The sequence below is a fragment of the Hordeum vulgare genome, chromosome 7H, assembly GCF_904849725.1.
Source record: "Hordeum vulgare subsp. vulgare chromosome 7H, MorexV3_pseudomolecules_assembly, whole genome shotgun sequence".
Lineage (NCBI taxonomy): Eukaryota > Viridiplantae > Streptophyta > Magnoliopsida > Poales > Poaceae > Hordeum > Hordeum vulgare.
In genome coordinates this window covers 471,826,197-471,853,199 of record NC_058524.1, presented here as the reverse complement: position 1 = coordinate 471,853,199, position 27,003 = coordinate 471,826,197, and positions in this window count along the sequence as shown.

Below are 27,003 nucleotides of genomic sequence, written 5' to 3'. Positions count from 1 at the left end.
AGACCTTCCATAAATCATAACCGTCCCGCGGCCTTGAACCACCCAGGCTGAGGCCCAAGTAGCCCAAAGGATGAATCGCCTTACCAGTAACCCGGCCCATATTGGGTGGGTCACTTAATAAGCAATATCCCCAACATTAGGCCCCAAATTGACTTGAATTTTCATGCCAATGCTTCCGCTTTAGTTGAAGGTGATTCACTCCTTCGTCTTCCTCCATACGTCAGAAATTTTAACTCGCCATCCGGCACCAAAAAAATCTTTGAGTCGCCAATCCATTTCCTGTTGCCATCTTCCTTATCCCTCGATCTTCGGGACATTTAACATAATCCCAACGGATCTTTTAGTGCATCATTATCCCAAAATTTTCGGACGTCATCATGGCGAATCTTTTTATTCTCCAACGGTTCCCGCTCACGGCGCCTCGATTCCAGCGCCCGTCCTGATAAATAGGCGAAAGGGACAGGGGTGGCGCTGGCCACCTACCAGTCTCGTCAGTCCCCCCCATTATCGCAGCAAAAGACCTCATCGCTTCCCGAGGGCTCCGCCGCCGGTCGCAACTTCCGCCCCCGTTCGAGGAGCTTCAGTGCCGCCCTCAAGCCGTTGCCGTCGTCAAGCTTCGCACCTCGGACGATCCGTCCGCCGTCATTGTCCATCACATCATCACCGACCACCTCGTTGCTCGCCCCGAGCTCCGCCGCCGCCGAAGGTCTCTTCGTTCGTCGGGACCCCCGCGCTTCTCCAGCGATCTCCGTCACCGCCGGTCTTCTTTGATCGAGAGCATCAGGTTAGGCCCTCGTTCCCCCTCTTAGGAGTAGGTTTATTCCTTGCTTGTATTTCCGCCATTGCCGTAGCTTTGAAGCTTTCCGCTCATAGTTATTCATTTCCCTCGAATCGATTAGTCTGAGCACCGATAGGGTAGTCAGTGCCTTGAATAATTTTAACCATCCGCTGTACTTGCGAATTTCTGAACACAATGTCTTCTCGAAACGAGGGGCGTCACCTGATAATACATTGTTCATGCTCAGTCATATTCGTAGGTTTTCATATCTGTTCCGCAGATCCATTCCTCATTTACTGTTTGCAAAAAACTGTTTGTAACCTTCATCCCCCCTTAGTGCTTTGGAACGAATAGATTTTACCATCCACAATAATATAGCCTTTGGAAATAACCCTACTTCCATAAGTCGCCATATCAACCCAACCCGGCCTCTTAGTCTGGCAGGTTAACATGAACCGATCCCGATTCATATAGTAGATGTCCAAGACATGTAACATCATACTTCTACCTATTTGTAGCATGGGTGCCGTTTTCAAGAGCGATTGGCTTCCTACCAAAGTTGATGATGCTGTCTTAGCTAATTACGTGAAAGCGGGCTGTTTGGATCCTCAAGATGTCATTGGATGGCGCACCGGGTTTGGAGAAGATCTCCCTAACCCCAAAGAAGGGGAAATAGTAGTCTTTGTGGAACACTTGGAACGGGGTTTTAAGCCGCCCGGATCCAAATTTCTTAGGGACGCTTTGACCTTCATGAACGTCCGACTCCAGGATTTGGGACCCAATTCCATAAGCAACTTGAGCCAGTTCCAAGTCCTTTGTGAAGCTTATCTGCGGATTGAGCCTTCCGTTCCTCTATTCTGGCACTTTTTTCATCTGAATCGCCAGACGGAATTCCACAACGGCCCCAGTTTGGAACTCGGCGGCGTCAACGTCCAGCGCCGTAGGGATAGTCCGTTTCCTTCACTCATCATGCCTAGCCATCCCAAGGGCTGGGGTGAATCTTGGTTTTATTGTCAAGAAACGTCCCCTGCTGGTGAGAATAAGCTTCTGGGCTACACGCCAACCCGCCTTCCGGTTAACTTCAAGCTCCCCGACAAGCTCACCGAGGAAGAAGAGTCGGAGTTCATCCCAATATTGTCTGAACTGAGATCCCTGACGAACAATGGTCTTACCGGGGTTGACCTGATCCGCTGCTGGGTCGAATGGCGGATTCTTCCTCTGAGCCGCCGAGATGGTCTAATGTGTGAATTTGACGGCACTCTGGATCATCCCCAATGCTACTTTCACACAACATTAACAGAGAAAGACATTGTTGCCATCATCAAAAAGCTGACCGGCGAGCCCACAGGAAAGTGTGGCCAAATCGGCCTTAAGCCCTTGTGCAAGATTAACCCGGCGCCCAAGGTAACCAAAGCTGACCCGCCCTTGGTTTTTATTCCTTCTGTTCTATCGCCATCAAGATTTCATAACACATACCTTTCCAGAAAGGTGATAAGTTCTGGTCCAGGAGACCTAAAAAGCAAGCCATGAAAACTGCTAAGCCGCCCTCTAAGAAAAACAAGGGCGAAGGTAAATTTGATGCGACTGAGCCATCTGAAGTCGACGAATCTCAAGTCGGCGACGCACTTTCAGAGGTACCGACCCGTCCTCTTTGCACTCGCCACCTATTACTTTTGACCTTTTATTTATATCTCTCACTCTTCTTTGTAATAGAATGAAGATAACGAAAGCCAAGAAGACTCCGTTGAGGTAATTTCTGTTCCTCCGATTCATCTCCTTCTCCACCTAAGCCGGCCAGGCAAATATGTGGGAAAGTCCCCTTCTCACATCCAAATGCCCATTTGGACCCAAATTTCTTACTGAAGAAAACACAGCACGCCTCAAACCGGAAGACACAAAGTCACTCTGGCGATCTGATATCTGGCTTACCAGCAACAAACAAAAGAAAACCAAGCGAGGTACCTTTTTTTGTGAGTAACCATTATTCGTGCTTCTTTGGATTACATCTGCAACCCGCCTGTATTATTGATGTATAATTCCTGCAGAATTCTCCTCCCACTTCCGACGACTCAGTGATGTCAACACTTCCACCGATGATTCGAGTCCCGGGGTAAGTCTTTTGCCTTGACTTTTGAGAATAACGATCTTTTCAATTCCTTAACACGCTTATTCCCTTTTGTTAGGGCACAAGCCAAAAAAAGGAAAACCAGTGGATCAATCCCTGATGCAACTTCCGAACTTCCAAGGAAATCAACTCCGACTCAAGACGATCCGGGTCACGCTGAGCCGGCAATTCAAGTGGATCTTCCTGAGTCGCCGAAAGAAACAACGGATGCCCCTAAATCGCCGAACGTATTGACGACAGCGGATGACCCGGATGCTGTAGTCATTACTGGTTCTGGCTTTTCCAAGCCGGCGGCGACAGTTCTGTCCAAACACGTAGCATCCTCCTCTCACGCAATTCCCGAGTCTGGGCTCTCCAAGGCGAAGCTTTCCGACTATGCAAATCTGGAGTTTAAAGAACTCTGTTCTGGCTTCGCAAGTCGCCTGGAGGCGAGCTATGAGATGGAGAGAAATCTGCTAAAGATGTTAAACAACAAACATGAGGTAAACTTTATACTTTATACTATTCCCAGTAACCCCCAAGGGCCGGGTCATCAGTAAAAAGATGAGCCGGGTCTTAAAAAAAATTTAGAAAAAGCTTCGCGACCAATAACCCCCAAGGGCCGGGTCATCAATAAAGAGATGAGCCGGGTCTTAAAAAATTTAGAAAAAGCTTCGCGACCAGTAACCCCCAAGGGCCGGGTCATCAATAAAAGATGAGCCGGGTCTTGATTTCTGTATAATTTTTCTTGAGAAATTATACATTAGCCCCCAAGTGTCAGGGGTATTGCTTTGCAATAATTCTAAGACTTGTCTTTATTTTAAACTTTCAATAGGAAAACCTTGCTCAGACCGAACTGGCGTTGGGCGATTTAAGGAAAAACTTAGCTGAACAACAAGATGCCCGAACTCAGTCGGAAGATAAGTATAAATTGGCTCTGGTTGAACTGGAAAAAACTCAAAACCGAGTTAGAAAAAACTCAAGCTGACCGAAACGCGGCTTTGAAGAGAGCAGAGAAAGCTGAAGCGAAGCTGGCGACTGTTCAATAGGAGTTATCCGGCTTAAAACGTCTTATCTTTAACATGACGCAAGCCATCTTTGGTAAGTCTTACCTAAATCTCCAACCTTGTCCCCTCCTTTGGGCCAAATTTCTGATGTTAAGTTACTGGTTATCAAATTCCAGGTCCAAGAGTCGCCAACCTGCAAGAAGACTGTGTGTTGATGTTGAAGGCGATTTATACGCTGACAGAGCAACTGTACACAGGCAGTGTGTTGACCGTCAAAGCTGTAATGGGTGCAAAAGAGCCTATTACTTCCATCAAGAAGGTACTTGGATGTCTGTCCACGCTTCCTCCCCAGATTGGCGAGTTAACTCGGTCAGGCGCCCGGAAAGGCGTCCTGACGGCCCTGAGTCGCTGCTTAGCATATGCCCCGGAGATCAATTTGCAAGAAGTAGCCGCTGGCTTCCCTCAGCTTAAAGATGATGGATCGGAGTTCGTTGAAGAGGATTACCAGAAAGTTGTCAAGGATTCTCGGTTGGCTGCAACTGGACTCGCCGCAAGTCTTGATTTAAAGAAGTATCAGGCGGCTTATGACAGTAAGAATAAGAAAGTCAGCCCGCCAACCTTCGCGGTGACCAACCTAATTCCTCGGCGACCCAAGAATCCTTTCGACTGGGAAGCAGACTTGGCATCAATTTTGACCGATGAAGACGACTTTCCTGCTTTGGCCAGGTGCAATTGGGTCTTGGGCGATTTACAAATTGAAGTTGGTCAGAGCTCACGCCAGGACTTAGCGAAGTAGACTTTCCTGAATTTGGCCCGCGAGCCATGTAATAGTCAGTACTATTTTTTGATGACATCTTCTGCAAGAAAAACCCTTATACCGCTTTTTGAGGCGATTTGAAATATTTGGTCCGCCTTTATAAGAACCTTCTACAATGCTTAATCCGCCAAGGATGAAACAAATCTTAGCACCCTCCTGTTTTAAACTTTGAACACATCATCTGTGAAAACAAATGAACTACGAATAGTTTCAACAAATATGCAGAAAGGATAAAAACCTTCAAGATTAAATCATAATAAGAGTAATTTCGTCGGCTCATACGGTCGCGACAGGGGGAGGCGAGCCAGAAAGCTCGTGTACCTACCCTAAATGCAGATTTCGTCGGCTCATACGGTCGCGACAGGGGGAGGCGAGCCAAAAAGCTCGTGCACCCACCCTAAATGCAGTTTTCGTCGGCTCATACGGTCGCGACAGGGGGGGGGGGCGAGCCAAAAAGCTCGGGCACCCACCCTAAATGCAGGTTTCGTCGGCTCATACGGTCGCGACAAGGGGAGGCGAGTCAGAAAGCTCGTGTACCCACCCTAAATACAGGTTCCGTCGGCTCATACGGTCGCGACAGGGGGAGGCGAGTCAGAAAGCTGGTGCACCTACCCTAAATGCAGGTTTCTTCGGCTCATACGGTCGCGACAGGGGGAGGCAAGTCAGAAAGCTCGTGCACCCACCCTACATGTAGGTTTCGTCGGCTCATACGGTCGCGACAGGGGGAGGCGAGTCAGAAAGCTCGTGCACCCACCCTAAATGCAGGTTTCGTCGGCTCATACGGTCGCGACAGGGGGAGGCGAGTCAGAAAGCTCGTGCATCCACCCTAAATGCAGGTTTCGTCGGCTCATACGGTCGCGACAGGGGGAGGCGAGTCAGAAAGCTCGTGCACCCACCCTAAATGCAGGTTTCGTCGGCTCATACGGTCGCGACAGGGGGAGGCGAGTCAGAAAGCTCGTGCACCCACCCTAAATGCAGGTTTCGTCGGCTCATACGGTCGCGACAGGGGGAGGCGAGTCAGAAAGCTCGTGCACCCACCCTAAATGCAGGTTTCGTCGGCTCATACGGTCGCGACAGGGGGAGGCGAGTCAGAAAGCTCGTGCACCCACCCTAAATGTAGGTTTCGTCGGCTCATACGGTCGCGACAGGGGGAGGCGAGTCAGAAAGCTCGTGCACCCACCCTAAATGCATGTTGTGTCGGCTCATAAGGTCGCAACAGGATGACACAAATCGCATTTCTTTTTAAAGAAGAAGCCCCCAAGTCGGAGAATATTTTATTACTTCATAATGAAACTGAAAAACTTACAAAGCATGGAGCTTTAAGAGCTCAAGTGTAGTAAGGCCGCAAATGAGCAATATTCCAGGGGCGAGTTGACTCAGCCTCTGTAGTCGATCGGTCAGGCCGAAGATCCATCAAATAGTAAGAGCCATTGCGGAGGTTCTTGCTGACGACGAAAGGCCCTTCCCAAGGGGGCGAGAGCTTATGCATGCCTGCCCGATCTTGTATCAGACGAAGTACCAAGTCGCCCTCCTGAAAGGTCCGACTCTTAACCCGGCGACTATGATAACGCCGCAGATCTTGCTGATAGATAGCCGAACGAGCCGCAGCTAGGTCACGCGCCTCTTCCAAGGCATCCAAGGAATCCTGACACGCCAACTCATTATCTTGCTCCACATATGCGGCGACTCTAAGAGAATCATGTCTTATGTCAGTAGGAAGGACAGCTTCTGCTCCATAGACCAAAAAGAAAGGAGTGAACCCCGTGGATCGATTCGGGGTGGTCCGGATGCTCCACAATACCGAAGGTAATTCCTCAACCCAACACCCTGGAGTTCTTTCCAGGGGAATCATGAGCCGAGGTTTAATCCCTCGCAAGACTTCTTGATTCGCCCGCTCTGCCTGCCTGTTGGACTGCGGGTGAGCAACTGCAGAAACATCAAGCCGGATATGCTCTCGACGACAAAAATCCAGCATCGCTCCTTGGGACAAGTTAGTACCATTGTCCGTGATAATACTGTGCGGATATCCAAAACGGAAAATTAGCTTCTTCAGAAATTTGACCGTGGTCTCCGCATCGCAAGCTCCAACAGGTTCCGCCTCAACCCATTTAGTGAACTTATCAACTGCCACCAATAAGTGAGTTTTCTTGTTAGAGGACATTTTAAAGGGACCGACCATGTCCAGCCCCCAAACCGCGAAAGGCCAAGTAATGGGAATCATCCTCAATTCTTGAGCCGGCACATGAGCCTGTCTCCCATATCGTTGGCACCCCTCGCACCGCCGTACTATATCTTCTGCATCAGCATGAGCCGTCAACCAGAAGAAACCATGTCGAAAAGCTTTTGATACCAAAGAACGTGACTCGGCGTGATGCCCGCAGTCTCCCGGATGAATGTCATTTAGGATTACGCATCCTTCCTCGGAAGAAACACACCGCTGAAAGACCCCTGAAGCACTTCGTTTATATAGCTCACCATTAATGATGACCAGGGATTTGCTACGTCGAACGATCTGGCGAGCCAAAACTTCGTCGGTGGGTAACTCGCCACGAGCGAGATAAGCCAGATAAGGAAGAGCCCAATCCGGAGTGACATGGAGAGCCGCCACAAGCTGAGACACGGGATCCGGTATCGCCAATTCCTCCTCCGTGGGTATAGTCACAGACGGTTTATGCAAGATATCCAAAAAAACATTAGGGGGAACCAGTTTTCTCCGTGAGCCGAGTCGCGAGAGGGCATCCGCTGCTTCGTTGAGTCGCCGATCAACATGATCAACCTGGTACCCATGAAAATAGCCCGCCACATCAGATACAGCTCGCCTGTAAGTCGCCATCATAGGATCCCGAGAGTCCCAGGTACCCGAAACCTGTTGCGCCACCAAATCTGAATCCCCAAAGCATCTGACTCGGGTTAGGTTCATCTCTTTTGCCAGTCGCAAACCGTGAAGCAGAGCTTCATATTCCGCCGCATTATTTGTGCAAGGAAACATGAGACGGAGAACATAGCAGAACTTATCTCCTTGAGGGGATATCAACACCACACCAGCCCCTGAGCCCTCCAACTGCCTGGATCCATCAAAGTAAATAGTCCAATAGGTAAGGTCAGGCCGATCTTCCGGAGCCTGAAGTTCTGTCCAATCGTTAACAAAATCAACTAGTGCCTGGGACTTGATGGCCGTGCGGGGGGTATATTGTATGTGATGAGACCCAAGCTCTATTGCCCATTTGGCGATTCGCCCTGTTGCCTCCCGATTTTGGATGACGTCACCGAGGGGGGCGGAGCTGACCACAGTGATCGGGTGCTCCTGGAAATAATGTTTAAGGTTTTGACTCGCCATGAACACCCCATAGACCAGTTTCTGCCAATGTGGGTATCGCTGTTTGGAAAGAGTTAACACCTCACTGATAAAGTATACCGGGCGTTGCACGGGGTATTCCTTTCCTTCCTCCTTTCTTTCGACGACCACAGCCACGCTGACCGCCTTGGAATTTGCGGCGATATACAGGAGCATAGGCTCCTTTTCAGTTGGGGCTGCCAGGACCGGCGGGTTAACCAATTGATGCTTCAACGCCTGAAGCGCCTCGTCTGCCTCCTCTGTCCATACGAATCGGTCGGATTTTCTCAACAATTGATAAAGAGGAATCACCTTTTCCCCGAGGCGGCTCACGAAACGACTTAGAGCCGCAATGCGACCCGCCAATCGCTGAACTTGATTAACATTCGTTGGCTTCCCGAGGGAGGTAACCGCTTCAATTTTGTCCGGGTTAGCCTCGATGCCGCGCTCTGATACCAAGAAACCCAGTAGTTTTCCAGCAGGTACGCCAAAAACGCACTTGGTAGGATTTAGCTTCATCTGATATACCCGTAAATTATCAAAGGTTTCCTTAAGGTCTTCCAAAAGTGTCTCCTCCCGGTGGGTCTTGATCACAATGTCGTCAACATAAGCATGGACGTTGTGGCCAATTTGGTTATGAAGACAGTTCTGGATGCTGCGTTGATAAGTCGCCCCTGCGCTCTTGAGCCCGAATGGCATGGACACATAGAAAAGGCCCCGAAGGGGGTTATGAAGGTCGTCTTCTCCTGATCTTCCACGGCCATTTTGATCTGATGATAACCTGAATAGGCGTCCAAAAAGCACAATCGTTCGCATCCCGCCACCGAGTCAATGATTTGGTCGATGCGGGGAAGAGCGAAAGGATCTTTGGGACAAGCTCTGTTGAGGTCCGTATAGTCAATACACATACGGAAAGTGCCATTCTTCTTGAGTACTAACACCGGGTTAGCCAGCCATTTGGGGTGAAAGACTTCCACGATGAACCCGGCGGCTAAAAGACGGGCGACTTCTTCTCCAATCGCCTTCCGTCGCTCCTTGTTAAATCTGCGAAGGTACTGTTGGACAGGTTTGCATTTTGGGTCAATATTAAGATGGTGCTCAGCGAATTCTCTCGGTACACCCGGCATGTCAGAGGGCTTCCATGCGAAGATGTCCCGATTCTCACGAATGAATTCGATGAGCGCGCTTTCCTATTTGGGATCCAGACCCGTCCCAATGGTGAACTGCTTGGATGAATCGCCAGGAACGAAATCGATTGTCTTAGTATCATTCATCGGTTTGAATTTCAGGGGCGACTCAGAATCTGTAGTCGGCTTCTTGAGCGGTGACATGTCTGCCGGGTCAACATTGGCCCGATGGTGTTTGAGATCTTCCGCCGCACAGGCGACCTCCGCATAAGCCGCGTCCCCTTCCTCGCACTCCTTTGCGATTCTTCTATCTCCATCAATCGTGATGGGTCGTTTGGGACCTGGCATTTTTAGTTTGAGGTAGACGTAGCACGGGCGGGCCATGAAGCGGGCGTAAGCCAGTCGCCCAAACAGTGCGTGGTACGGGCTTTTCAGTTTGACCACCTCGAAGATTAGGGACTCCGACCTGTAATTCTGCGCAGTTCCAAACGCTACTGAGAGCCTGACCCGACCTATGGGATAAGCCGATTTTCCCGGGACAATGCCGTGGAAAACCGTGGTTGAAGGCATCAAGTCTTTTTCTGATAGATTCATCCTCCGAAAGGTGTCGAAGTATAGGATATTAATGCTACTGCCACCATCCATTAATACCTTCGACAAGGTGTAACCCCCACTTGGGGAGCCACGACTAATGCCAGGTCGCCGGGTTATCTATTCTTGGCGGGTGATCCTCTCTACTCCACGTTATGGTTTGCTCGGACCAGTGGAGATACCTGGGAATCGCCGGCTCAGTTACGCTGTACGCCCGGTGATTTACCTTTTATCACGCCTGCAAGCATTAGTGGTGAACACGTGGTACTGCCCATTACTTAGCTGTTTGGGATTGTTGCGGAAGCCCCCGTTGTCATCCTGATCCTGTGGAGCCCCCTGTGGGGGTGGCTGCTGGAAAACTCCCGGCGGGTTGTACCGCCGCTGGTGGTGCACCGGGAACTGGCCGCCGCCTGGTTGCGTGCCTCCCTGAGCCTCCTGTTCGGGAAAACCGCCGAAGGGGTTCTGCCTTTGGTTGGGCGCGGCGAGTTGGTCCTGGCGACAGTTCGGATCTTCGTTTTGGCTCTTCTTGATTGCCTCAGCCCGAAATTCTCGCATCATGAAACAGTTCTCCCAAGAGTGGCCCGCCGGGCCGTCGGCCGTGGCGTGGTGCGGGCAAGGGCCTTTTGAGTAGCTCTTCGTAATTACGCGGCCTTTTCCCACTGAAACCTCGATTCTTCTTTTTGCCGTCATTGGCATTGGTGTTGGTGACCAAACCCGAGGGCTCGTCCTATGGCCTACGCTTGCCGTTGGTCCCCTGGTTGTGACGGTTGCGGCGTTGGAAACGGGTGTGGTTTTTGGTCGAATCGCCCTTTTTGGGCGAGTTACCCTTACCATCCTCGCCGGGATCCTTAGTATCATCGGCCTCGGCATACCTAGTGAGGGTGTACATAAGTTCGCCCATATCCTGAACTTTCCGTTTGAGTAGCCCCAATTTTTGGACCAGCGGTTCATAGTGGCAGTTGTGCTCGAGGATAAGCACAGCTTGTGCCGCCGTGATGCCATCTGATGAATGGATAATTTCTGCGACCCGCCGTGACCAATGGTGCGCCGACTCATCCGGGCGTTGTACGCAGTGTTGTAAGTCGACGATCGTCATCGGTCGTTTACAGGTTCCCGGAAGTTTTTGATGAAACGCTCTTTCAGCTCGGCCCAGGACTGGATAGAATTGGGAGGTAAGTTTTTCAACCAAGTGCGCGCCGATCCCTCGAGCATCATGGTGAAATATCTGGCGCAAACCGCCTCATTTACGTCGAGCATGTCCTTGGCGATCTCATAGCCCTCGATCCATGATATTGGTTCGAGATCTGGTGTGTAATTAGGCACCTTTCTTGGTCCTTTGAAATCCTTGGGCATTCTTTCGTTCCGAAGGGCTAGGGACAAGCAGGGTACCCCAACTCGCCCTCCGGTCCCCGCGAGGGGGGCCTGGGCATCTTGAATGTTGGGGAGATCTCTGCCCGGCGGGTTCCGTTCGGGCGGGTTGTCCTGCTGGAAGTGTCGCGGGGCACTGTTTACGGCTGGCAGATCCTCCGGCCTACTCCTGGTGTAGCTCACCTGAGGGGTGGAGTGCAATCTCTCAGGGCTGTGTGAGAACTGTGCGTTTTGAACCACCGCCGTTTTCAACATCTCGATGGCGTTCCTCGCTTCAATCTCAGCTGGGGTGTTGCCGTGGATTGTAAGAGACTCCAGATGGCGAGTTGCGGCAAGCACGTTATCCACTGGGTTGGAGAAGTGGCCTCGAGGGGTCCGGAAACGAGGAATTTGACCCTCAGTCGGCTGAATCGGCGGGTTAGGCAGGCGGCCCGGCCCTCCCGCTGGGGCGGCTCCCATCCCGGGTGTTTGAGGAGTGTTGAACAGGCGAGTCGGGTTGAGGTCATGGGGCAGGCGACCCTGGTGTCTTCGCTGATGGACGACGTCGGACGCGCGCTGCTGTCTTTCGAGCCGCCAGTTGTCGGTGTTCAGTCGCATCCTTTCGGCTGTGATTTGGGCTTGTCGAGTCTCAATCCTGGCGGACTCCATCTCAGCATCCTGATGGGCCTTCTCCATCGCCTCCCTCAGCTTTTCTAACTCTGCGTTTATATCCCCTTGGTTCTCTGGCGTGAGCGGAGTTGACATTAGTCTCGTGATTTCCGCCACTAAGTCCACCAGGACTGCAGACGCACTTCTGGACGTTCCGCCGGTCCCATCGCCTTCGGTGGGGTTCTGTGCGGGTTGGGTTGCCCCGGCCATGTAGATGGCGATCTGGCGGCGGGTTCGACCAAGGATTTCCGGATCCATGGCCAGTGACAAGCCTCCGAGACCGTCTCCGTGGAGGGACTGGATGGAATCTGAATCGCCCATGGATGACTCATCGTCGGAGTTGACCGGGGTGACCTCCTGAGCCGCCACGTGTTCTGGCTCCTCCGACCCCTGCGTGAACCCCACAAAGACCGGGCGAGTCAGATGCTGTGTTATGACTGGGCGGACGTACCTGGCCGGCTCGACGATGTCGGTGGAGATGTCCGGCTCAGGAACGGATGATCCGATCATGCCGATGAAGACGTTGATCTTGCCGAAGGGGACCCTGTAGCCTGATTCGAGAGAATTCGCTTCAGGTCCCCATCGTTGGTTGTCGATGTAGGTTATCCCGCGGTGGCTCCGAGTCATGAGCGCCGTCGCATAGCTCCCAAACCCTGGTAGGGCTCCCTTTGAGAATTCAACTCCACCGTGCGTAGGCCCCACGGTGGGCGCCAACTGTCGTGGTTTTGTCACGGCAGATGTCCTCGTGAAAGGACTTAGTACGGGAGCCATCACACCTTGGTGGCGACTCAAAGGGGTTAAACACGAGGAACACGGCGGGTTACCCAGGTTCGGCCCCTCGTGAGGAGGTAATAGCCTATGTCCTGCTTTGTGTGTATTGATGTGGATTCGATTACAAGGGAGGCGTAACTCGCCTAACCTAGCACTCGATGATTTCTAACCTACCCTCCTCCTTCCGACTCGCCTTTATATATAGGTCGAGGCTTTAGGGTTTACAAGAGTCTCTTCCTCCTTACAAACCGTGACCACCGTGGTCTCTAAGTCGCCGTCTTGCAAAACCCAGAGACCTTCCATAAATCATAACCGTCCCGCGGCCTTGAACCACCCAGGCTGAGGCCCAAGTAGCCCAAAGGATGAATCGCCTTACCAGTAACCCGGCCCATATTGGGTGGGTCACTTAATAAGCAATATCCCCAACATCTAGGGTTATGTCTGAGGTTCAAACTCGGTGGGTCCTAAGTGGCATTGTTGGTTACACCAAATTTGTGAATGTGGAACTTGACAGAGTGGATATGTGGGAAAAATGAATCGGTGTTTTGGTGGCTAACTTTGAGCATTTGAGCAGTTACTTCATTTTACTACCTCACCGGCCTTTTAATAGTATTGGCTTTCCTATGGACTGAAAAGTGATTTCTCACAAATATAAAGTGCATAGTCTCCTGGCTTGAAGCTTGAGCCAATATTATTCCTTTCTTCTATCTAGGGGTATATCCACATAAACATTAAGCCATAGCATGTTGTGATCATACTATGGAACTTTTATGAAGTATAGTTGGAAAACACATTAGTCCAATGATGCATATCTTGTGATCAATTATCAAAACCACCCTAGGGAGCAATTGTGTTTTCATGGAGCCATGCCGCTGACAGAACAGCAGAACTATGCTACCTTATTCATCATAAGGCATCATATTCATCTAGATCTCAAGTGTGAGTATTTATAGGAGGAATCTCCTAGTACTTTGTTTCTGGCCCTCAAAATGAGGTATGAACAACAGAAGGCAATAGTCTTGCCAGAAGCATTCCATGATTGGACTCATCTCCGCCTTCAGGATTTCAAGTCCATTAGTGAGTACAATCAAGATGTTCATAAGATATGTTCCAAACTACGTTTTTTGTGAGAATGAAACTACTAAGGGGGAGAAGATAGAAAAAACTCTGTCTACTATGCTCCCTTCAGACAGATCCTCCAATAGCAATACCGTGCTTGTAACTACACTGTCTATTCCGATCTTATTCACATGTTACTTCAAGATTAAAAGTATGATGAGCTACTCGCTAAGAATGGCTCTCAGCGTTCGGTTGGGGCACAACATTTACCTGAAGTTCATATGAATGTCGTGAATAGATAGAAGTTTATTGGTACCTTTTGGGGTAAAGAGTCCAATTTCGAGCACAAGAGAAAGTGCGATGGGAACAGAAAATTCAGAAACTCACGCAAGGGAAAAGGCACTTCGAAGCCGAAGTTTGACAAATATAAGCTTTGCAACAAGTGTGGATGCTACATACATTCTACTGAAAAGTGCTCAATGCCCAAGTATCTGGTTATGCTGTACCAGCAATCTCACAGATGCAAAGCACCTCAAGGGAAAAGGCTTGAACCCAACTTCAACCTTCATCCGCATAGCGCAAATGGAGCTGGTGATTTGCACGACATTCCTCCCGGACCGCGCAACACCATGATTCCTTATCCTCTTGAGGACCCTGCTAAAACGGAGGCCATGTTGCTTGAGTACACCTCAAACAATAAGTTTGGCGACTTTGACTAGTCCCTCGATCTCCTTAGTGATCTACTTAATTATGTCCATTTGTGATAATTGTAATAAGAACATAAGTTTGTGATAATTGTATTAGCACACTTGATATAATAAGATTGTATTCTATGTATTAACATAAAATTTTCTTATAGAAAATTCTTTTGTTTTATATAGTTCTCTACGAGAACAATCCGATAGAAGAGGAATTATGCCTTGTGGATAGTGGTACCACAAACTCCATACTGAGGGAGATGAAACATTTCCAAACTCCGAAAAAATGAATGGAGATATTCTAACTATTGCCGGACGCGATACATTGATTGTTGGTACTGGATGTGCCATATTCACCCACCCAAGTGGTACACAAGTGATGATCAAGGATGCTTTATTGTATCCCGACTCATCACGTACCCCGATCAGTTATCGAGATATCCATAAGAATGGTTTTCATATTGAAACCCATGAAGACAACAAAGAGGAGTATCTACTCTTTACTAAATATCACGGATATGGAAAAATGGTACATGAGAAAATTCCTTCTCTATCATGTGGTTTGTACTATACGTACATCAAACCCGTGCAACATGTTGCATACAAAGTAAATTTTCCAAAATGTTGACGCATTCCAAAGCTGGCATGATCGCCTGGGCCATCCCGAAATCAGGATGATGACAAAAATTACTAGCAATTCCATTGGTCATAATTTGCTTGAGTCAAAATTTCCTCAATCTTCTGATTTTGTGTGCACATCTTGTGCCACAATAAAGCTAATTTTGAGGACCTCGCGTCTCAAAATACAAGCTGAACCACTGTAGTTCCTTGAACATATTCAAGGAGACATTTGTGGTCCCATTCAACCATTATCTGGACGTTTCTCGTATTTCATGGTTCTCATTCACGCATCTACACGATGGTCACATGTGTCTCCTATCGACACAGAACCATGCATTTGCCAAGATAATGAGGCAAGTCATTCAGTTGCAAGCCCATTATCCTGAAAGTCAAATTAAGTCAATTTGAATGGACAACACTCCAAAATTCTCCTCACGTGCTTTCAATGATTATTGCATGGCTTTGGGGATTGAAGTTCAGCACTTTGTTCCATATATCCATACACAAAATGGTTTGGCTGAGGCGTTGATTAAGAGGATTAAACTCATTGCAAAACCTTTGTTGATGAATTGCAATTGTTGGGGTCACGCTGTTTTACACGCTGTTGACTTGATACAATTGAGGCCAACTGCATATCACAGTTCTTCCCCTCTGGAATTGGTACGTGGAAATCCACCTAGCATTTCCCATCTGTGTAAGTTCGGATGTGGTGCATACATACCGATCTCACCACTACAACGGACATCTATGGGCCCACACAGAAAGTTGGGGATCTATGTGGGGTACAAATCATCGTCGATTATTAAGTATGTAGAATCCCTTATTAGGGATCTGTTCACAACCCGTCACGCTGATTTCATATTAATTGAGGAACATTTTCTGACATTAGGGGGAGATTTCAAGTACCATAAAGAATGCCCGGAAATTCATTGGAATGCTCATCCATTTCATCCTCTGATCCACGTACCCATGAGAACGAACTTCAAGTTCAGAAGATCATTAATTTGCAACATCTTGCAAATAATCTGACAGATTCATTTACTGATCTGAAAGGTGTTACAAAATCCTTAAAACCGGCCAGAAACGGGCCAGAAAGACTAGAGATACCAATCAAAACCTAGAAAGAAGGGAGTAATACATCATGTGACCAGGAGCAAGCTTCTAGAAAGTAGCAAAGGAAATCGAGGAGAAAAACCTTAGAGTCAGTAAATGCATATCAACTCAACGTTGACAAACACCTGATGGGTAGTATACGCCAAGTGGAAGGGCGACCTCCACAACCCAGCTCCAATGTGCACAAACTGGTTGGAACATCGGAACACCCACACTCAATTGTATTGGAAAACCACGAAGAGTCTCTATTGGTGGAGGAAATTTCCATCAACTATGTTGATTCTGGAGAATCATTTGACCATAAGACTATGACTGTCGACATATATTTTTCTGAAAAGATTGCAGATACCCTTCTCACTGCTCATGATCCGAGGTCTATCGTTGAGTGCCAAAGGCGCTCCATTTAGGCCTCGCTTAACAAAAGAAAGGTATTCACTGAAGCCATATAATGGCTTATTTAGATTTACACAATACATTTTGCGTTTTGCACTGTTATTCAGATGTAATCCAAGCAGAAATTGCCTCTCTTAACAAAATAAAGGTATTCACTTAAGCAATACCTACACCTCACAATGTTTTCCCTGTGGGATTCAAATGGGTTTTTCTCTGGAAACAGAATGAGAACAATGAGGTGGTGAGATAAACCAAGGCTCGTAGCACAAGGTTTGACGCAGAAACCAGACTTTGATTTCAATGAATCATACTCTCTGAGTGGAACCACTTTCCGGTATCTTATATCTTTGGGAGTGCAAAATCATGTATCCATGCAATTGATGGATGTCGTGACCGCATATCTTGTCACTAGATTCGGACGTATATATGATGGTTCCTTATAGAATCTCTGCCTCGAATAGCAGTGCAAAACGCAAAATGTATTGTGTAAATCTAAATAAGTCATTATATGGCTTAAGAAAGTCAGGACAGATGTGGTACAACCGAGTAAGTGAGTTCCCTTTTTAGAAAGTTATTCCAATAGTGATGATTGCCCATGTGTCTTCATCAAGAAGTTCATCATTTAGATGTATGTTGATGATCTCAATATAATTGGCAACACATGAGACATTGACGAAGCATGCAATCATCTAAAGATGGAATTTGAGATGAAGGATTTGGGTCAAAGCAAATTTTTCTTAGGTATCCAACTTGAGCACCTTCCCTTAGGAATCATGGTACACCAAGCTACCTATATCCAGAAAATATTGGAAAAACTGAATATGGAGAAATTGTATCCATCTAAAACTCTAGATGTAGAGAAAGATATGTTCATGCCAAGGGATGATGCAGAAGAGGTGTTGGGACCTGAAGTTCCATACCTGAGTGTCGTTGGAGCGATTATATATCTTTCAAATTGCACAAGACCTGATATTGTATTTGAAGTGAATCTACTCGCTAGACACAACATAGCTCCCACCAAACGTCATTCGTTTGGAGTGAAGAATATCTTTCGAGATCTCCAAGGCACAAAGGATCTTGGCCTATTCTTCCAGTTCCAGCGAAATCTAGACTCTCATATTGGATATGCAGATGCCGGCTATTTGTTTGATCCCCATAATTCGAGATCACAGACCGGCTTTGTGTTCCTACATGATGGTACTACTATATTATGGAAGTCTTCAAAACAGACTCTGGTGGCAACATCTACAAATCATTCTGGCATAATTTCATTATTTGAAGCATCATGTGAATGTGTATGGCCTCACAGAATGATACAACATTCGCGTGGAATTGGTTCGGTAGAATCACCCACCATTACCTATGAGGATAATGCGACATGTGTTGCACAGATGCAAACATGATACATAAAGAGTATTATCACTAATCATATTTGTCCTAAGTGGTTTTCCCCCATAATCTTCAGAAAAGAGGGGAAATAAGCATCTTGCAAGTCAAATCATGTGACAATCTTGCTGATCTATTTACTAAGTCTCTACCAAACTCAACATTCCAAAAATATGTTCATGGAATTGGTATGCGATTACTTAGGGACTTGCAGGTATGAGGGGAAATAAGCATCTTGCAAGTCAAAAATATGTTTATGACACCACATTATGCTATCTCTTTGTGAGTTTATGTTTCGGGTTATCATCAAGTTTTCATGAAGAAACTTTTTGGAGGAGAATCCTTTTGAGATGATAGCACTACCTGGACAATCATGGGATGATTCTACATGTTCAAGCATAGATTAGGGGGGGTATTAAGATTAAATTACAATATGTAATCAAGCGGAATATCCCCCTGCCCAATGGATGGGTGGTTGCACCCACATGGGTGCTTATGTTTCTCACAAACTCGTGTTTCCTGGAACCAACAGAGCCCCTCGGATCGTTGCGTCTCTCCCCCATGTATAATTACAAATTCTTACACATGAGTGGATTAGAGATTTTCACTTTCTCAAACACTTATCTCTTTCTGCCTCCACACAGCCGCCCGTTTGCACTGCAGTGTCATCGCATATCATCTTTCACCTCACATAACGAGCGAGATCTCATATATTCCTTCCCCTTCCTCTGGCTACAAGTACCATGCCACCATGTCTAGTTCAACTCCGGTGAGGTAGTCATTGTCACGCTCCTATCCAGTAGCGTCGTGTATTATTGTGAGCGACCAAAGGTACTGGGGACCCCGTGCGATGTTATGCTACGGGAAGCGGGAGGTGTTGGACCTCCAGCGTCCTAGCTAGCTACGACGAGCTTCTCCGACGTTGATTGGCAGCTTCGACCAAAGATGCAATCGTGTGCATCCGGTGCTAGAACCAGCAAGTTCTTATGCTACCACCGGCTACACGGATGCTGGAACCAACACGCTGGGCAAGCTGCAACCCATTTTTTCGAGTGTTGGAACCAACGATCTCTGGTGCTACTACATGTTGTGTTGGGTGTTGGAACTACCACGGGGGTGAGATGCAACTGGCCGGTGGTGCTGCTACAAGCATTGCGACACACAACTATGAGCGACGGGGCGGAATGCTACTAGCAGTGAGGTGAATGGTGGAACCAGCAATTTTGTTTGCTGGAACATAGTATGATTTATTTTGCTACTACCAGGCGATGAAGTTTCTTGGTTTTGCTGGAAACGGCAAGTGTTCTTGTTGGAACCATGTTTGTTCTTTGTTGGAAGCATGAATTTTTCTTTTGAAAAATCTGCAATCATTTCAATATTCTCTGCTAAACCACACTTTTGTTTTGTTGGAAACGGTGCAATTAATGTTTGGTGGAACCGTCTTCGATTTTTTGCTACGTCCATTCATGGAGACCTGCAACCTGCGGCAACTCTGACATCATCTTTGCTGCAACCGACGTTGCTTGGTGCTACGACCAACATGTTATTTTGCTACTCTGTTTTAGGGTGTGACTAGTGGCCATTGTTCACGGAAACTCCTGAAGTCGACGGCAAGGGCGGGGAGACGGACTGGTGTGATGCAACCATGGAGCGTCGACGGTAGGAGTTGCCACCAATCGATGGGGAAGTGAGACGTTTGAAACGTATCTATAATTTCTGCTTATTCCATGATCTTTCGGGTGACATTGTTATATGTTTTGCTACACTTCTATATCATTTTACACATATTTGGACTAACCTACTAACTCAGTGCACCTAGTGCCAGTTTGTGTCTCCTCATGTCTATTTTGCAGGGGCTTTTACCCAATTTTCCGAAGCCCGAAAAAATCCAAAAAATATATAAAAAAAATCAGCGAAACAGAAGCTTCCGGATCACCGAAGGAGGGCCAGAGGGGGCGAGAGGCCTCCCAGGCGGCCTACTGGCACGGCGAGGCCCTAGGCCGCGCCAGGAGGTCACCTGGGTGGGTCCCACCTCCTCCGGTGCCCTCCTTTGGCCTATTTTTAGAGTCCCAAGAGGAAACCCTCGCAGACTTTCTGGAATCGCGAATTTCTCCATTGTTCCACCTCCGCAACGCTTCCGAGAATGGGAGCGTCAGGAGACCTCTTCCCGGCACCCTGTCGGAGGGAGGATTGACCTCCGGGAGCTTCTCCACCACCATGGAAGCTTCCTAGATGTGTCGTGACTAGTTCTCCTTGGACCATGAGTCCATGACGAGTAGCTATGTGATGTCTTCTATCCAATCTTGTGCTTCAAAGGTTAGTCCTTGTGAGCTGTCGTACATGATCAAGGCATCTATGTAATTCCCTTGCTATTGCTATGCTCGGTTTGTTGGGATCCGATGGATTATGAGATTGTGTTCAGATTGTTATGAGTTATATATTTGATTATCCTTTTATATTATGCTCCTTAGTGATTCATGTATGTTCTCCGTTCCTTTTAATTGCTTTGGCCAAGTAGTAGATCGTAACTCCAAGAGGGAGTGTTATGCATGATTTTGGGTTCGGGCCCCTCGACGTCTAGCTTGAGTGACAAAAACATGAGACTAGGGGATGTGCTTGTTGCCACCAGGGAGAAAACAACGGTGCTTGTGACCACGGTTGCAAGGATTGTTTACCTTAAGCATAGTTTGTTAATGCAGTTGTCCATTGCTCTGAGTTTACACTTTGGGTGGGGCTCGCAACTTAATACTGGAGAGATGTTGTGGATAGATATCTCAAGGTGGATGATTAGTAAGTGGATGCTGATGAATAAATGGTCTACTTGTCTTGGCATACTGCCCATTACTATTGAATCTCTAACTATCAAGAACCATAATTAGAATTTGTTGTGCGATCATAATTCTGTCAATTGCCAAGTGTGATTTGTTTACCCTACCATAGTTTTTTATCGTCTTTTGGGAGGGAGACATCACTAGTGAACGTCATGTGACTCCGCTCCATATCACCATCATTGTTTACACCTCCACTATTTACCCCTTTATTTACTTTTCCATTGCAATCACTATTACCTTCCCGCTTGTGTTTTTATCCTTTGCAAACTACAAGGCCGGGGAGATTGACAACCTCTCTCTACTCGTTGGGAGCAAAGTTATTTCTTGTGTGTGCAGGTCCACGTCTTGTGCTAGCGCCAGGGTGGAAGACACCTACTTGTTGAGCCTAGGAGTCCTCCTGGTTCGATAAACCTTTACAGTCTCCGTGTAAGGGAAATTTGCTGCTGACTGCATCTCCACCTTCCACTTGGGGTAACCAACGAGGGGCGAGAAGTATATACATCAACTCGTCATCAAGCTAATTTCTAGCGCCGTTGTCGGGGACTCCAGTCTTCGAGATAGGGGAGTTGCAAAAAATCTTTTACCTTTGCTTTTTAATCTTGTTAGTTTGCTTTCTAGTTTTTTATTTAGAGTCTTATACCAAAAACCACAAAAAAATTAGTTGCTTTGTTCTTCCTCATTGCCGTTGTTATGGGTTCTGCTGAGAACACCATGTTGAGTGACTCCACAAGTCACAACAACAATGATTATACCTTCTCCTCTATTGCTCGGGTTACCACTAAGGGTCTTTTTACTAGTAAACCATGTGACTATACTAGTCATTATGGAGAATTATGCCCTTGGCATGGTTGCGTCGGGAACCACAAGATCTTTGGTTTGAAGTTGCTCTTAAACGTCCCCAAGCTTGGGAAGACGTCCAAACTCTTATAATGGAGTGCAAATCAAACATAGAGGATGACACTACAATTTTACTTAATAGCAAGTCTCTCCGAAGTCATCACCTTTTTGCAAAGAATGGCTAAAGACGCCCACACTAGTACACTCAATATTGCCTTCACCGAGCATATTAACAATGCTCTTATCAAAGCTAGGCAGGTGAAGCTCAAGCTAGAGGGTTATGTTCCTAGAAAACTAGAAGATGGTTGGGATCCTATGGCCAAAAGAAAATTGAATAATATCTCTTGCTTTGCTTTGTGTGATGTTGGAGCTAGTGCCTTTGTTATGCCCAAAAGAATGTATGATATGCTTGATTGGAAACCTTATAATCCATGTTATTTTGGTGTTCGTCTTGTTGATTCTGCCATAAAGAAACCTTTAGGGAGAATTGATGATGTTTTTATTATTGTCAATGATAATTATGTGCCCGTTGATTTTCTTATTATGTACATTGAATGTGATCCTTCATGTCCAATTATTTTGGGGCGTCCTTTTCTCTGCACCATTGGTGCTATCATTGACATGAAAGAGGGAATTATGAAATTACAATTTCCTCTTAAAAAGGGAATGGGTACTTCCCTAGAAAGAAGATTAAGTTTCCTTATGAGTCCGTTACATGGGCAAGCTATTCTTTTGGAATTGATAACACTTGATCTTCTTGCATTATGCCTAGCTCAAAGGCATAAAAGAAAGCGCTTGTTGGGAGGCAACCCAATATGTTTTTACTTTCTGTTTTAGTGGTCTTGATGTGTGTTACTACTGTAGTAACATCATTATATCTTTATTTTTAAGCTTTGTGCCAAGTTATAGCCTCCGATTGCAAGAAAGTTCAAAAATTGTGACATGTTATCGAGAAACAGATTATGTATGGTTGACAGAAAATTCGCCCAAAATAAGAAGATCATATTTTCGATATGAATTTTTTTAAAAGAATGCTCTATATAATTTTATTTCTGGCATTTGTTCTGAGTTTTTTTATTTTAGTTGCAGAAGTGCCCCGAAAAAATTATTTACTACCTGTTGTTCTGTTTTTCACAGATTCTGTCATGTTTTGTATTTTCATTGTTTTGCGAATCCTACACTTGCTTTTTATTTGCAAAAATCTTTCGGCATTCATGAGAAGCAGTAGCTTTTCATGAAAATATTTATTTCCAGCACGTATTGAATTATTTTATTAAGGGTACTAACCACTCTAATCAGCTTATGATGAGTTTCATATGAAGGGAGTTTTCAAGTATGTGATGGGAGAGATGATGAAACAAGATAAAGGAGTGTCAAGCGCTCAAGCTTGGGAATGCCCCCATGCATCCAAATAAATATTCAAGGAGACTCAAGCATCTAAGCTTGGAGATGCCCTCGTGCATCCCGTTCTCTATCAACAAACATCAGGTTGTCCATCTTCATGCTATATTTTTATCACTTCATATGATATGTGCTATGCTTGGAGTGTCCCGCTATTTTCCTTTTAGTTTGTTTTAGTTTTTCTTGCTATTCATAACAAGTAGGAACCTAACCTACCTTGTTTGGGAGAGAGAGACGCTCCATTCCACTTTAGAACACAACATAGGTTTTCATGCCTATCTTTTTGTGTGTTCTTCATCTTTTTGTAGCTACTGTCATGGTTAGCTCTTAGTTTTCATTCTTATATTTTTAAGATCTTTTATTTAGGTTTATTTTGGAACTCTCTTGAGTTATCATGATTATATTGTTTAGACAGTTGGCTCGTTGCACTTAGTTGTGTGTCTTGCATGAGTATGTAATTGAGATTGCTATTTAAGTATAGTAGTAACTTGCAATAGTTTTGAGGTATTGATTTGAGTAATGTTTGGACTATTGGTGCCAAGAGCTTGAGCCTATTAGTGATAGGTGTCTTATTTTGGGAAATCCGCGTGTTTTTCAAAAAACTAAAAATTAGTTGAGAACTCTAACTACTAAATTGATCGCTAACCTCTGGAGGGGTTGGAATATATAGAGTACCCTAACGTTACCATGTGTCAAGGATGCGCAAGGATAACCAAACCCCCAAACACTCCTCCTCGGGGTACTTGTCTCTTTGTGAATTTCTTAACTAGATAGAGAGTTATCGATAATAAGTGTATGAGTTCTTCGGACTAATGTGAGTATTCTATTGTTGACACTTCCACCATCCATATTTTGCTAGCCTCTTCGGTACCGTGCATTTCCCTTTCTCACATTGAGAGTTGCTGCAAACTCCGCTGGTGCATCCAAACCCATGACATGATATGCTCTGTCATTATATCTTTCCTCAAAATAGCCACCACACCTACCTATTAAGGCATTTCCATAGCCTTTCCGAGATACATTGCCATGCAACATCCACCATCTCATGACTTGATCTTCATGTCATACATGCTTTTGCTTGATCATAGAGCCACATGCTAGTTGGGCCTTGCCCTTATTACTGCTACATGACGCGCTAGTATCATTGCATATCCTCCTACATTGGCAGAGGCATACATTTGCATACATCATGATAGTTTTCACTTGTCTTTATGTTGAGTACTTCTTATAAAGTGTGATGATTTTTCTTTTTATTCATGTAAAACATAGAGTGTTGCCCTTAAGAGAGGAAAAAGATCCCAAAGTGGACAAAACAAAAGATCCCAAACAGGATAAACGAGAGATAAAAGGAAAGAGCCAAAGAGGCCACAAAAAAATAAAAAAATGAGAAAAATAAATAAAAAGAGAGAAGGGGGCAACACTACTATTCCTTTTGAAAGATCCACACTCGTACTATATTACTATATTGGTACTACATAGAGATTATCATTCATGCATAACTATGTGGGGATCCTTACACTATAGAACTTGGTTTGCATATTCCAATGATGAGCCTCCTCAAACGAGCTCTAGGTCTTCATGAGCAAACAAGTTGGATGCACCTCCACTAGTTCCATTGGACAGCTTACCTTAGCTCATATGTGCATCTGTTACATGGAAATCCCTACTCCTCACATCATATCTATCATTTGGCTTTCTCTCGCCTATGGTTGTCCTCATTGATGTGAACCTTTCACACCTTTTTGTCTTCCTTCACCATCATTATTCTATTTGCCATCCTAAGTGCCAACATATCTTGCTTACGCTCATCCATTACATGAGTGCTCAAAGTCGAAAGGGAGAGGATAATTTTGATTTGTGCCTGACTAGTGGTCTGGGGATGACTCAAAATAAGATTGAGAAGGAGACTAAGTGTGAGGTTTAGTAGATTGAGTTCTAAATTAAAAATATATATTTGATGATCTAAACCCATCTCCCACTTCTTGCACGCTAACACCATTTGGAGACATTCGAGTCACGGTCAACGAGAGCTCTAGCACCTTTATGTTCTTATATGTGTTTTAGCATGTCACCACAGAAATTATTGTGTTATCATTTATCTACTCGAGGACGAGCAGAAATTAAGCTTGGGGATGTTGATACGTCCCAAACGTAACTATAGTTTCTGCTTGTTCCATGATCTTTTGGGTGACATTGTTATATGTTTTGCTACACTTTTATATTATTTTACACATATTTGGACTAACCTACTAACTCAGTGCACCCAGTGCCAGTTTCTCTTTGCTGATGTCTATTTCGTAGGGGCTTTTACACAATTTTTCAAAGCCTCAAAAAAATCCAGAAAAATATATAAAAAATCAGCGAAACAGAAGCTTCCGGATCACCACCACCATGGACGTTTCTCGGATTTGCCGTGAGTAGTTCTCTTTGGACCATGAGTCCATGACCAGTAGCCATGTGATGTCTTCTCTCCAATCTTGTGCTTCAATGGTTAGTCCTTGTGAGTTGCCCTACATGATCAAGGCATCTATATAATTCTCTTGCTATTGCTATGCTCAGTTTGTTGGGATCCGATGGATTATGAGATTATGTTCACATTTTTATGAGTTATATATTTGATTATCCTTTTATATTATGTTCCTTGGTGATTCATGCATGTTCTCCGTTGCTTTTTATTGCTTTGCCGAGTAGTAGATCGTAATTCCAAGAGGGAGCGTTATGCATGATTGTGGGTTCGGGCTCCTTGATGTCTAGCTTGAGTGAAAGAAACATGAGACTAGGGGATGTGCTTGTTGCCACCAGGGAGAAAACAACGGTGCTTGTGACCACGGTTGCAAGGATTGTTTACCTTACGCATAGTTCATTAATGCAGTTCTCCATTGCTTTGAGTTTACACTTTGGGTGGGGCTCGCAACTTAATACAGGAGAGATGTTCTGGATAGATATATCTCAAGGTGGATGATTAGTAAGTAGATGCTGATGAATAAACGGTCTATATGTCTTGGTGTACTGCCCATTACTATTGAACCCCTAACTATCAAGGAGAACAATTAGCATTCAGTGTGATCATAATTCTGTTAATTGCCCAACTGTGATTTTTTACCCTAGCATTGTTGTTTATCGTCTTTTGGGGGAGAGACATCACTAGTGAACGGCATGTGACTCCGGTCCATATCACCATCATTTTTATACCTCCACTATTTACCGCTTTATTTACTTTTTTGTTGCAATCACTATTACCTTCCCGCTTGTGTTTTGATCCTTTGCAAACTACAAGGCTAGAGAGATAGACAACCTCTGTGTTCTGGTTGGGAGAAAATTTATTTGTTGTGTGTACAGGTCCACGTCTTCTGGTAGGGCCAGGGTGGAAGACACCTACTTGTTGAGCCTAGGAGTCCTCCTGGTTCGATAAACCTTACAGTCTCCGTGTAAGGGTAATTTGCTGCTAACTACATATCCACCTTCCACTTGGGGTAACCAACGAGGGGTGAGAAGTATATACATCAACTCGTCATCAGGAAGTTGCAACCAGTCCACGGCAGGATCTGCAATGGAAATTGAGAGTGGGGAAGGTTCCTCAGCGAGCACCATCGCCACAGACGACGTGCAGCCTTGTCGACATGATCCGTGGCGATCTAGCGAGCGACAATGTCTCGTCCAATCCTGTAGGCGCTCATGTGGTTTTGGGGCAAAGCCAAGAAATGAGGGAGTTTAGGACGAATCGCCAGTCCTGCATGCGCTCACGTGATTTGGGGGAAAGCCAAAAAAAGGATCCAGAATGAAGGATGGCCTGATCAAATGGCTACGGTAGAATGTATCAGATGTACATGGTGCGACCATCCCAAATTTGGGCCACCGCACCGACCCCTAATACTCGTCTTTGTTGTATACGTGTAAAAGAGAGGAAGATCTATGGTATATATTGTTCCCTTTTTCACAATGGTTGTCAGTTTCTTTAGAGTAATCCATTTTTATTCTAAACACTACCACCTATGGATCTTGTGTCGCAACTCAAACTGCAAAGAATGTATTTAGTAGGCTAGCTAGTGATCCATAAATAACTTGTAAAGATTTTCGTGCTCCCGTCAAAGTCTAAACCATAATTCACCATAAGTCTAC